The sequence below is a fragment of the Petaurus breviceps genome, unplaced genomic scaffold, assembly GCF_028583685.1.
Source record: "Petaurus breviceps papuanus isolate PSGF00001 unplaced genomic scaffold, PetGlider_PUasm1.0 216, whole genome shotgun sequence".
In the NCBI taxonomy this organism is placed as follows: domain Eukaryota; kingdom Metazoa; phylum Chordata; class Mammalia; order Diprotodontia; family Petauridae; genus Petaurus; species Petaurus breviceps.
The window spans coordinates 5344469-5357849 of NW_027185867.1; the positions used below are offsets into that span (position 1 = coordinate 5344469).

The 13381-nt window shown below is 37.6% G+C and overlaps 1 protein-coding gene and 1 long non-coding RNA gene across 3 annotated transcripts in view; one reads left to right on the plus strand and one right to left on the minus strand.

The window, feature by feature from the left end:
- Window positions 1-958: 958 nt before the first annotated feature.
- On the minus strand, window positions 959-3092 carry LOC138165839 (uncharacterized). The gene is made up of 3 exons (XR_011169469.1): window positions 2947-3092; window positions 1214-1316; window positions 959-1077 (listed from the first exon to the last, which is right to left on the minus strand). It is a non-coding gene; the product is annotated as an uncharacterized lncRNA (long non-coding RNA).
- A 151-nt stretch (window positions 3093-3243) lies between these two features.
- The window catches only part of ADA2 (adenosine deaminase 2), a 94658-nt gene continuing 84520 nt past the window's right edge, over window positions 3244-13381 (plus strand). For both annotated transcript variants that reach the window (XM_069094310.1, XM_069094309.1), the window contains exon 1: window positions 3244-3485. The gene's annotated coding sequence lies outside the window, so the exon portion shown is untranslated. The remainder of the gene's footprint in view (window positions 3486-13381) is intronic.

Below are 13381 nucleotides of genomic sequence, written 5' to 3' on the forward strand. Positions count from 1 at the left end.
CAGGTGGTAACAAGAAGACATAGAAGAACAAAAGATTAGTGAAAGAGTAGGGAATGATAGAGGGGATGGTCTGTTAGAGAAGAGAGGATGCAATGGTATGACATGCAAGGAGGACAATCTCTTCAGGTGAGAGGGGTGAAGGAGGACATAGTGTTGGAAGAAGGCATTTGAGTGATAAGAGATGAGGAGGAGGAGAAAAGAGGGAGCTCTTAGTGAATGATCTCATTTCAGGAAAATATAAAAACAAGTTTCTTAGCAAAGAAGATGGGGGAGAGGAATCCAGGTGAGATTTGAGGTGGGATGAAAAGATTTGGAAAATTTGGTAGGTGGATTAGTGAATTGATTAGGGAGATATAAATAATGAGGTTATATATTTGTAGTAGACACAGTCAATCCTGTTTTATTATTCTTTCCAACTGCATTCAGCATCTGGTGAATAGGAGTGAATGCAGTAGATAGTAGGAGTAATCCAAAGCTAAGGTTTGGCAGGGCAAGATTTTCAAAAAGATAAGGAGACCAGGTACCAGGGAGAAGAGGATAGAATAGGGCTGAACTGCCTCACTAGTGAGTCAAGATGGGGAATGGGGAGGGTAACCATTGCAGGGGAGATGGCCTGGAAAACAACTGAGGGCTCGGAGAATTAGAGGCCACAGTGAGGGTGAAGAACAGGGTCCCTCTGCTTTACAGATATGACAATAGACAGTGATCAGATAATGAAATTTCAGAGTTCATAAACATGGCAGTGGAACATTTGTGAGGGACAGCAAGATCAAAAAGTATAACCATCTCTGTGTGTAGCTGAAATGGGGTGGTAAAGTCCCCCTACCATGAGGACAGGATTTGGGGAAGAGAGAAAGACTCGTTGAGCAAAGAAGACTGGACTAGAGGTCAGTAGATAATAGCTACCTTAATCTTAGTTGTATGGTAAATGTGGATTGAGTAAATCTCCTTCCATATTTTTAAAAATATATTTTTATTTGTTTGAATATTTCTCAATTACATTAAAATTTCTTAACATTAATTTTTAAAATGTTGAGTTCCAAATTCTCTCTTTCCTTTCTGCCCTTCCTCTTTCCCCTGAGAAGGCAAGCAATAGAATATTGATTATACATGTGAAGTCATGTAAAACATATTTCCATACTAGCCATGTTGCAAAAGAAAAAACACAAAAAACTCCAAGAAAAATAAAGTGAAAAAATATGCTTCAATTTACCTTCAGAGTTCATCAGTTCTCTCTCTGAGGGTGGATAGTATTTTTCCTTTGAAATGGTCTTAGATGATGTCTGGTCTCATCTTCCCAACTGCCTATTAAACATCTAAAATTGAATCAAAGTAGCTAAGTCTTTCACAGTTGAATATCATTACAATATTGATGTTTCTGTGTACAGTGTTCTGGTTCTGCTTACTTCTCTTTGCATCAATTCATTCCAGATTTTTCTGAAACCATTCCCCTTCTTTCAGAAGAGTAGTATTCCATCACAAATACATACCACAAGTTGTTTAACCATTTCCCAAATGATGGGCCTTCCTCTAATTTCCACTTCTTTGCTACCATGAGTGAATCTCCAAAGAGTAATGGAGATAGAGGTGGAGAATGGAAGTTGCAGTGGGAAACAGGTAGTATTTCATCAGTGAGTGGGTAATGGGAGAGGAGCAACTGAATGAAAATGCAACCAGTGCTGGAAAAGGTTGCCAGAGAAGCTGTCATCCATGTGGAGGAAGCCAGGTGTCAGTGAGTGCAAGAAGATGGCAGAGCATAAAGGAAAAATTTTTGTGAAACCAAGAATGCTACCTACGGAGCAGATATGCCTAAGAGCATGGTGGGAGAGCCCATTGGGTAGCTTTACAGTAAGAGGTTGGGGGTGTGGAGGTGGAGTGAAGATGACAGCCAGTGTTTCAGAATCACTGGGATGGGGAGGGTAGGATGGGGTGAGAGCTTATTAATTATTGAGCCATTCAGTTAGGTTATCAATATCCATAGAGGTTGAACCTCTGCATAGAGACATCTCAGGGTGTTAGGCAACAGTTGTGCAGTTGGGAAATTGGAAGGGGCAAAGGGAATTTCCCCCTCCTTCCCTCAGGCTCAGGCAGGAGACTGATGGAGGGAATTGATGGAAAGTCATGTCCCTCCTTCCCCACAGATTCAGTCATAGGATTTAGAGTGGGAAGAGACCTTAGAATTGATCTAGTTTAGAGGTATGGAACCTGCAGCCTCGAGGCCACATGTGACCCTCTAATTTCTTGGGTTCATTCTTTTGACTGAGTCGGGAACAAATCCTTTTATAAAGGGGATTTATTCTGTGAAGTTTGGATTCAGTCAAAGGGCTGCACTTGAGGACCTAGAGGGCCACATGTGCCCTTGAGGCCACAGGTTCCCCAATTCTGATCTAGTTTCAATCATCTTATCTTACAGATGAAGAAACTGAGGCCCAGAGGTATAAAATTACTTGTCCAATGTTATAGGTAGTAATAGTGGCAGAGAAAGGATTTGAACTCAGATCCTGACTTCAAATTCAAGACTCTTGACTATTGCATCACTATATTTGAGATGCCCTGCGTGAATATTGCCAGTCTATATTCCAGAAAAAAAATTTCCCTTGGATGAAACTCTAAATCAGAGTTGGGTCCTGCACATATCTTACATACAACAGGGGCTCAGTGTTTCTTGGTTGTACTGTTGATACTGCTCAACTCTTACCTAACTCTGTAATTAGTAGTTTTTGGATTTTTTTCCACTTTTCCAACTAGGCTCCATTTTCATGTTATATGCTTACTGTCTTAGCTCCCTGGCTAGTAGAGGTGATAGGGAGGGCTCCTGAGTTTTATCTATTTCTTCTATATTTCAAATCATCCCCTTTCTCCCTCTCTCCATTCTCTTTGCCTCCTGCTTCTCCAAAAGAGAAGAGAATTGTATTTAAAAAAAAAATTAAAAACAATCAAACCAACCTTCTTTCCCCTTTTTTCCCTCTCTTGTTCTCGGTGGGTCGGAAAACTCAGAATGCAAAGTTTGAGAATCTGTGGCCCCGAAGCCATGTCTAACTGGCTTCTCTGAAAAGACAGCCAGGCTGTCACACTCAGAATTTCTGGTCCCTGCAGAGCCAGCAGCCAGCAGCCAGCCCCCTAGACTGGGAAGGATTGTACCAAAAGGAAGGGGAGATCTGGCAATAAAATACCTCCTCTGGCCTCTGTTTGGCCCTCTGGCAAACAGCTGCTCAGTGGTCTAGTCCAGAAGCCCCCTGTCACTTGGTCCTCTCACTCCTGTACCAGATGGGTGGGGCTGGGAGTTCCTTGGAAAGTGTAATCTGAGTTAAAAAAAAAAAAAGAACTCATAATTCCTGGGGACACAGAATCTGAAACCTGAGACTCTCGACTAGGGAGTCCTTTCACAGAGGGAGGGAGAAAGAGGAAGAAAGAAAGAGAGAAAAAGGGTTAAAGAGTGTCTAAATTCCGTGGTCAGCACAAAAGAGCTGAGCACAGCTTGAACCGTGAGTACTCTTAGTTGTCTCCATAGTTATTTATTTGCCTTGTGAGAGCCAAGAGAATCCGCTGCCTACTGGGGGAGAGCAAATTCAACTTTGAGGTGACTTGGTTCTACTAAGGCATTTGCCTACTTCAAGCCCACCTTCTTCCACTGCATCAGTGCTCCCCTCCACCCCCAAGTGAAAAGATTCCCCATCCTGCCTTGCAATCCTCCCCTCCCCCATGACAGGGCCATTGTGAATGAGGGTGAAACATTTTGTTTGAAAGGCAAGCATAATTCATCAGCAACAAAACTATTAAATGAATAAAGCAGTCATTCTATATGGTTAGAGAGAAATAATTGACCAGGATGTCTTGAAAGGGATAGTTTTCAACAGTAAATTCAGACTCATTTTTACTCAATAGGTTTTTTTTTCAAGTTGGTAGTAGTAATAGTAAATTTGCCAATTTAGGTTACCACATACTTGTGGAGCAAGCTTTGTCACTGGAAAAGGTGCTAGGGACTGTTGTTGTTATTGAGACCTGGTAGGTACACAAGGAACTGCCCCTCACTCCCCACTTTCAGGAAGGTTGCAGGTGGGTTGGGAGAACAAGGATTACACGCATGAAACATTTTTTCGTGGAGGATAAAGCAGTGCAGGGGTGGGGGTGGAGGGCGGCTCAGATGAATGGTTAAAAATGTGAAGGACCTGGATTTGAGGCCTTTTTCTGACACCTGAGCTTTTGTGACCTTGGGCAGCTTGCTCAATCCCTCATAGCCCCAGGCAACTCTTTAAGACCTTAAGCTACTGACTTGGTGGTGGAGGGAGTTTCCATACCAAGGAATTCCCTATACTTATGAAAGGTCTGGGCAAAAATAACAAAGTGCCCAATTAAAAATTATCAAGGGCCAAAATGTAGGGTATATTTAATAAGTTCCATGGATGATCAGAAAATTCTGTTCTGGCTAGATGTAGAGGGAGGCTATTGGCACATATGCCATCCTGTAGGCATCATTCTCTCTTTAACTGGGAGGATGCTCAGGCTTCAAACTTTTTCCTGATGTACAGTTGTCTTCTGCTGCTTAGGACTATTCTGATCAGTTGACTGTAGACCAGAGGAATTTCTTGAGCAAGCTCATAATAACAGGGACTAATTTAAATACATTTTTGTCTTTGTATCTCTAGTGCCCAGCACAATATTTGGCATACAAGAGGCAGTTAATCAATATTTGTTGATAGATTGCATCTATATGCAAATCTATAAGGGGACATATTTAAATACTTTAGAGGATCAAAGAAATTTTGTTTTGTTTTGTTTTTTTGCTTTTTGGAGGGAGGAAGGTAGGGCAATTGGGGTTAAGTGACTTGCCCAAGGTCACACGGCTAGTTTTTGTGTTAAGCATCTGAGGCCAAATTTGAACTCAAGTCCTCCTGACTCCAGGATCAAAGAAATTATAAAAGCATAAAGTGAGGTAAGTACTATTTTAATAATAATAGCTAATATTTACATAGAGTTTACTATATGCCAGGCACTGTACTAAGGTTCTTTATAATTATTATCTCATTTGAGCCTCACAAAGACCCTGGGAAATAAGCACCATTATCATTCCCATTTTACAGGTGAGGAAAATGAGGCAAATAGAGGTTATATGACTTGCTCAGGATCACACAGCTAGTAAGTGTGGCCAGATTTGAGCTTAGATCTACCCAACTCCAGACCCAGTGCTTCATCCACTGCAACTGAATGTCTAAAATTTTACTTATTTATTAATAGTACCTTTTTTGTGCTCACTGAAATATTATTAATCAAGTAATCAATAAGCATTTATGAAGTGTTTACTAGGTGCTATGTGCTGTGCTAAGTGCTGAAGATACAAAGAAAAATCAATGCCTACCTACAAATAGCTTTTTCTTTTTAGTGAAAACAATGTGGTCGAATAAGCTTCATCTTTAAAACATTAAAATTTTTTATTTCCAAGGGGTAGCTAGGTGGTGCAGTGAAAAGAACACTGGTCCTGGAGTCAGGAGGATCTGAGTTCAAATCCAGCTTTAGACACTTAACACTTATAGCTGTGTGACCTTGGGCAAGTCACTTAACCCCAATTGCCCTGCCTGCCTCCCTGCAAAAAAAAAAAATTCCCAAGTATTTGAAGAATTAATCTGTCTTTCCTTGAAAGAAAATTGAACAAATTAAAAAAAAAATAAAGCCTTCAATTAATAGCTACATCGAACAGAAAAACACATTCCCACATTAGCCATGTTGGGAAATGTGTGTCACTTTCTGCATTTCTGTGTGTTATCACCATTGTATAAGTGGCACGTTTCATCTTCATTCTTTTGGACTCTTGGTGCATCATTTAGTGTATCAGAGTTCAAGATTCTTTCAAAGTTGTTTTTCTCTGATTCACTGTCATTGTATAAATTGTTCTCCTAGTTCTGCTCAGTTTCCTTTGAAATTATCCATTTGATCATTTATTATGGCACAACAATATTCTATTCCATTCCTTATGCCAGAGTTTATTTAATTATTCCCCAATAGGAGGCACTCTGCTAGTTTCCAATTTTTGGCTAACATGAATGAACTGCTCTAACTGTTTTTGCATATACAGTTTTGCTCTGATGTTTTCCTTCATTTCTACCTCAGAAACTAGTTCTTTCTTGTTGGTGATATTCAGAACAGTAAACAGAACAGATTCAGAAGTAAAACAGTAGTTCTTTTCTGCGGCTAATTATAATAATTAGAATTAGAATCATCATGCTTGGGCTCAGAGATGAGAAAAATGAAGAGATGGGGGCCTATTGGTATGAAAAATTGTATATGCTCTTAATCACATCTCTTAATCCATAGCCATGAGAGGTACATGATGTGTTTCTCTTTTAATTTTTAATAGTATGATTTTTTTTAAATATTAAGGCCATATATCCATTTAGAATGTATGTGGAGTGTGGTACAAGGTAATTGGGCTTAGCCTAATTTCTACCAGACTGCTTTCCAGTTTTCCCAGAAGTTTTTGTCAAATAGGAAATCTTTCCCTAAGTAACTTATGTTTTCCACTTTATCACACACTGGGTTATTGAGTTTAATTGTTTCTGAATCTCCCTTTGTCTAGTCCATTCCATTGACAGGTCTCTCTATTCTTTTTTTTTTGCTTTTTGGAGGGCAATTGGGGTTAAGTGACTTGCCCAAGGTCACATGGCTAGTTTTTGTGTTAAGTGTCTGAAGCCAGATCCAAACCCAAGTCCTCTTGACTCCAGGGCTGGTGCTCTATTCACTGTGCCACCTAGCCACCCCCAGGTCTCTCTATTCTTTAACCAATAATGGATGGTTTTGATGAATGTTACTTTTTTGATATAATTTGAGAACTGGAAGTGCTATTCCCTCTTCATCATTCTTTTCATCATTTTCCTTGATAATCTAGATCAGGGATAGGGAGCTTATGGCCTTAAGGTCCCAGGTTTCGTACCCTTGTCTAGATCTTTTGTTTTTCCAAATTAAATTTGTTATTATTATGGTATCAAGCTCTGTAAGGTGTCCTTTTGGTAATTTGATTGGTATAGCATTAAAAGTATACATTAATTTTGGTGGTATTGTCATTTTTATTACATTGGCATAACCCAGCCATGAACACTGAATACTCCTCCAAACTGTTTAAAGTGTTTTTTGATTCTTTAAGGAACACATTGTAATAGAAATGATAGAAGTCTTTTCTATGATTTGGTAGATTGATCCCCAGATATTTTATCTATTTTATAGTTTTTTGGAATGTGATTTTCCTTTCTATTATTGCTTCTTGTGTTTTGTTATTATCAGATAAAAATGCTGTCAGTTTTTGAGGATTCATTTAGTAGGCTGCAACTTTGTTGAAGCTATTGTATCAGTATCTTTTCTGATTCCTTGGTGTTTTCCTTATAAACTGTTATATCCTCAGCAAACAGAGATAATTTTATCTCCTTACTTATCTTTATTCCTTTAGCTCCTTTCTCTTGTCTTATTTCTGTTGCTAGCATTTCTAGAACTACATAAAATAATAGTGGGAAGAGTGGGTAGCCTTACTTCACTCTTGAATTTACTGGAAAATGTTCTAATGTATCCCCATTGCATATGATGCTTGATTTTGATTTTAGATAGATGCTTTTTATGATGTTAAAAATAGGCCCTTCTATGTCTGTAGGGTATTTAGCATTAAAAGTGTCTTACTTTGTCAAAAGCTTTTTCTACTTCTTTTTTGGAGGGGGGAAGGCAAGGCAATTGGGGTTAAGTACCTTGCCAAAGGTCAGGTAGCTGGTAAGAGTGTCAAGTATCTGAGGCTTAATTTGAACTCAGGTCCTGCTGACTCTAGGGCTGGTGCTCAATTCACTGTGCCACCTAGCTGCCCCACTCTTTTTACTTCTATTGAGATGCTTATATGGTTTCAGTCACTTTGGTTTTTTTTTTTTTAAATATAATTATATTGATTTTTTATTTTTACTAGTGCTGAACCATCCTTGCATCTCTGGTATAGATCCCACCTGACCATAATAAATGATTTCTTGGATAAATTAATGTAATCTATTTGATAGGATTTTGTTTAAATTTTTTGATTTATATAATATATATGATATATAATATATTATATATCACATATATTATATATAATTATATAATAATGATATTGGCTTATAGTTTTCTGTGTTTTGTCTTTTCCTGGTTTAGGAATTAGGATTACATTTGTTTCATAAAAGGATTCTGGTAGGGCTCTTTCTCAATTTTTGAGAATAATTTTTGAAATATAGGTACTTTATTCTGGTTTTTAAAGTTTTGATAGAATTCTCCTGTAAATATTAACCGGTTCAGGAGTTTTTTCTTTGCTAGCATCTTTACAGTTAGCTCTATTTCCTTTTCTAAGATCTAGGTATTTAAGATCTCTATCTAGTCTTCTGATAGCTTTCAGGGGTGGGGAACTTGTGACCTGGAGGCCACATATGGCCCCCTAGGTCCTCAAGTGTGGCCCTTTGACTGAATCCAAACTCCACAGAGCAAATCCTGTTAATAAAAGGGTTTGTTCTGTAAAACTTGGACTCAGTCAAAAGGCCACACCCAAGGACCTAGAAGACCACGTGTGATCTTGAGACCGCAGGTTCCCCACCCCTGGTTTAGATATTTTATTTTTTTCAAGGTATTCCTCTACTTCTTTTGTATCCTCAGTTTTGTTAGTGTATAACTATACACGATGTACTCATCCCCACATAGAAATATGTCTGGCCAGCAGAACAGAGTGTGGCAACTTAAGTGGTCTCCAGACTCCTATCAAGTTCGAGGGGGTCCTGACTTAATTTTTATTCCTGTGGGTGACTAAGAAGCTTTGTTAAAAGAGGCAGGCACCACTCAGGTTCTTTGTCACCTTTTAGGGAAAGCCCTGTTGTGGGACAGGGTAAGGAAGGAACTCTGTTGGATTGATCCTATCACATCTTGCTTATTCATGCTCTGTCCATCTATATATATGATAGTCAGGTGTGTGGATGGTCACTTCACACTGCAGTGTCTTACACCTCTCATACATGCATATAGCCACTTACCTTCTTTCTAGGTTGACTCACTCACCCTCACATTCATAGGCTTAGGTTCCTGAAGAGGACCACCACTAAGGCATTACACTTAAACTCTTTCAGGGTTCTAGGAGTAATTCTGTTGTGGAGGAATATATGCTTTCTTTACTCATCACTTTAACTCTTGAGCGCCCAAAGATGTTTCTATTTACACAAACCAGCCACAAATAACAGCGACACTTACATTTTAAACATAACCATTTGCTTAATATGGTAAAGGAAACAATGTCATCACAGGCATTGATATATTTTTTTAAAATGCAGTAATAATAAAGACAAGATAATCCAACATAAATTTGAATTACATTGTTGTCACCGTGTCTTGGTTGTTTTCTTGGTTCTCATTACTTTACTCTGCATCAGTTAATGCTGAGTGGATAGAATGCTCAGCCTGAATTCAGGAAGACCGAAGTTCAAATTTGACCTCAGACATCAAAAAGCCATGTGACCCTGGGCAAATTACTTAACTACTATATCACCTCAGTTTCCTTAACTGTAAAATGGGGATAATAATAGCACCTATGTCCCAGGATTGCTGTGAAGATCAAATGAGAAAAATTTATAAAGTACTTAGCACAATGGCTAGCACACAGTAGCTACTTAATCAGTGCTTGCTTCCTCCCTTCCTTCCTCTCTCCCTCCTTCATTTCCTTCCTTTTTTAACCTTCCTTTCTTCCCTTTTCCCTCCCTTCCTCCCTCCTTTCCATTTTCCTTTCTTTCCTTTTTCTCCCTCCTTTCCTTCCTTCCTTCCTCCCTCCCTCCCTTTGTTCCTTCCTTCCATGTAAGTCTTTTCATACTTCTCTGTATTCAACACATTGTTTCTTACTATACACTAATATTCCATTACATGCATTTATGACAATTTGATTAGCTATCCCCCAGTTGATGAACATCTATTTTATTTCTAGTTATTTTCCACATAAAAGTGTTTTTTTTTTTGGAGGGAGGAAGGCAGGGCAATTGGGGTTAAGTGACTTGCCCAAGGTCACATGACTAGTTTTGTGTTTAAGTGTCTGAGGCTGGATTTGAACTCAGGTCTTCCTGACTCCAGGGCTGGTGCTCTATTCACTGTGCCACCTAGCCACCCCCATAAAAGTTTTTAAAATAAGTATCCTGGTGTATACAGGGCCTTTCTTTTTGTCAGTAACCTACCTAAAAGTATATTATAATATTATATTATACTATAATACATAATGTAATATATAATGCTTATATTATTATAATATAATATACAATTATAATATAATTATAATAGTACATGTCTAACAGTAGAATCTCTGGGTAAAAGGGTATGGACATTTTAATCACTTTATTTACATAATTCCAAATAGTTTTCCAAAATGGTCATACCAATTCACAATTCCATCAACAATGCACCAGTGTGCCTATCTTACCACAACCCTTTCAATATTGATTTATATCATCTTTTGTTATCTTTGCCAATTTTCTAGATGTAAGGTGAAACCTTAGGGTTGTTTTGATTTGCATTTGCAGTTCTTTGGGGAACTATTAGGTAATGGTTTTTGTTCTCTGTCTCTATTTCTGTTTCTTTCTCTTTATCTCCCTCTTAGTTGTCTATATATCTTAGATACCAAACTTTATCTGAGAAATTTAATACAAAAGCATTTTCTTATTCAACCTTTCCCCACCATATCCTAGGTGCATTAACTTTGTGCAGAAGCTTTTCAGTTTCATGTAATCAAAGTTACCCATTTTATCTTTTATAATTCTTTCTATCCTTTATTTGGTTAAAACTATGTCTCCTAGGGGGCAGCTAGGTGGGAGCTAGGTGGTGCAGTGAATAGAGTACCAGCCTTGGAGAGTCAGGAGGATCTGAGTTCAAATGTGGCCTCAGACACTCAACACTTACTAGCTGTGTGACCTTGGGTAAATCACTTAATCCCAATTGCCTTGCCTTCCCCCCTCTGAGAAAAAAGTCTATATCTCCTACCCACACCTGTGAAAAAATGCATGATCTATTTGTCTTTTCTTTTACATACATTTTTAAATGTTAAAATTACATATTCATTTGGAATCTATTATGGAATGTGGCATAAGGTGTTGTTCTAAGGCTGTCTAATTTCTGCCAAACTGTGTTTCAGTTTCCCAGAAGTTTGTATCACATAGAGAGTTCTTTCCTAAATAATTTCTGTTTTCTTGTTTATTGAACCTTGGATCAGTGAGTTCCATTGTTTCTGATTATCCTATGTGTACAATCTCTTTTCTAATCTGTTACAGTAATCTAGTTCATTGTTTTTTAACCAAGACAAAAGTTTTGATGACTCTTGATTTATAATATAGTTTAAGGTTGCATCCATATATTTTTCTTTATTTCTTTTGATAATTTGAATTGTTTCCTAAATGAATTTTGTTATTATTTTATCAAGTTCTATAAAGTATCTCTTTGATAATTTGATTGGTATAGCATAAAAATGTAAATTAACTTTGGTAGTTTTCTCATTTTTATTATAATAGCATAGCACAGCTTTGAGCACTGAATATTCCTCCATCTACTAAATATTTCTTTATTTTTGTAAAAAGTGCTTTGTGGGGGCAGCTAAGTAGTGCAGTGAACAGAGCACCAGCCCTGGAGTCAGGAGGACCTGAGTTCAAATTCGGCCTCAGGCACTTAACACTTACTAGCCGTGTGACCTTGGGCAAGTCTCTTAACCCCAATTGCCCTGCCTTCCTCCCTCCAAAAAAAAAAGTACTTTGTAATTGAATCTACACAGGTATTTTGTGTGTTTTGGTAGAATGATACTTATTTTATGCATTTGTATTTATTTTGAATGGCATTTCCCTTTAAATTATTGACTTAGATTCTATAATTATATATATATATAATTATTATTTTATTATAATTATATGAAAATGTTGATTTTTGTGGGTTTATTTTGTAGACTGGAACTTTGCTGAAGTCATTATCTCAATAAGTATATTTTTTGTTTCCCTAGGATTTTCTAAGTAAACCTTAATGTCATCAGCAAATAGTTTCAGCAAATAAAGATAATTTTATCTCTTCTTTGACTATCTTTAAGCCTTTAATTCTTTTGTCCTATGGCTATTGCTGACATTTCTAGAACTGTATCAAATGATAGTGGGGAAAATGGGCATCTTTCCTTTAATCCTGTATTTATTAGGAAAGTTTCTAGCATGTCCCCATTCTATATGGTACTTGCTTTTGGTTTTAGATAGATATTCTCTATGATGTTAAAAAAAGGTCCCTCTATGCCTCTATTTTATATTTTTTTTAAATTATAAAATGAGTGTTGTACTTCATCAAAGACTTTTTCTGTACCTATTGATATAATCAAATAGTTTTGGATATTTTTGTTTTTAATATGATCCCCTTTCCACCTCATCTGTTCTCTCAGTCCTTCCTGAGAGACTGCAGGAGTTATTTTCTCTTCATTATTTACAATCAACTTGATTAGAGTATAAGACTCATCCTCGGCTATCTTCCTCCCCTCTTCCCTTTTATGCTCCTTTAGTTTAGTTTAGTTTAGTTTATGCATCCTTTAGTTTAGTCCCACAAAAAACATTGACTCACCTATAGACACAGTGTTGTGAAGTTTAACCCGTTTTCTTTTGAGGCCTTTTCCTCTACCAATTCCTTTCTGCTTTCCAGAGAAACTTTCTTCTTTCAGATTGTCCATCATTTTTATGTATTTGTGTTCCCACTCAGTTCTCTATTTTACTTCTTTGGCTATATTAACCATCATGGATCCAAGTTTTTCATATTATGGCAATTATTTCTGCTGGCAGGCTAGAAATTATTCTCCCATGATTCTTCTTTCTATCTTGAACCATTTGGGAACATCTTGTGCTTCCACGGTCTCTTTGGAATCCTAGAATCCTTTGCCTCGTCAGCTATTGATTTATTTCCTTTATTTCACGATGTTTATTCAGAGATATTTGGACACATTTTTATATCTCAAAGGCCATCTTCCCTTCTATTCTCAATATCCTCAAAATATATTGATCTGCTTGTGCTCAAGGTTTTTAACTGAATTTTCTTTCTCTGGAAAATTTTTGGCGATTTCAGTCTCCTCCGTACCATTTAAATTCCCCTATTGCTTACTTTGTGATTCCATCCTCTTTCAATAGGGATACTTGAGGATTAGACCTTAAAGCTATATGAGTCTCTTCCCATGTTGGGGAATTCATTTTTTATAGGCATCGGTCTCTGCCTCAACTGACTTCTGGAGGGTCAGATCTGGCCTTCGCTGGATTTTAGTCCCCTTTCTGGCCTTGAGAAGTCTCCCATTCATGATGGCAACTGGCTCTAGTTCCCTCTGCCCTTTAGCTCTCTCTGGCTCAACTCTGCTGCATTC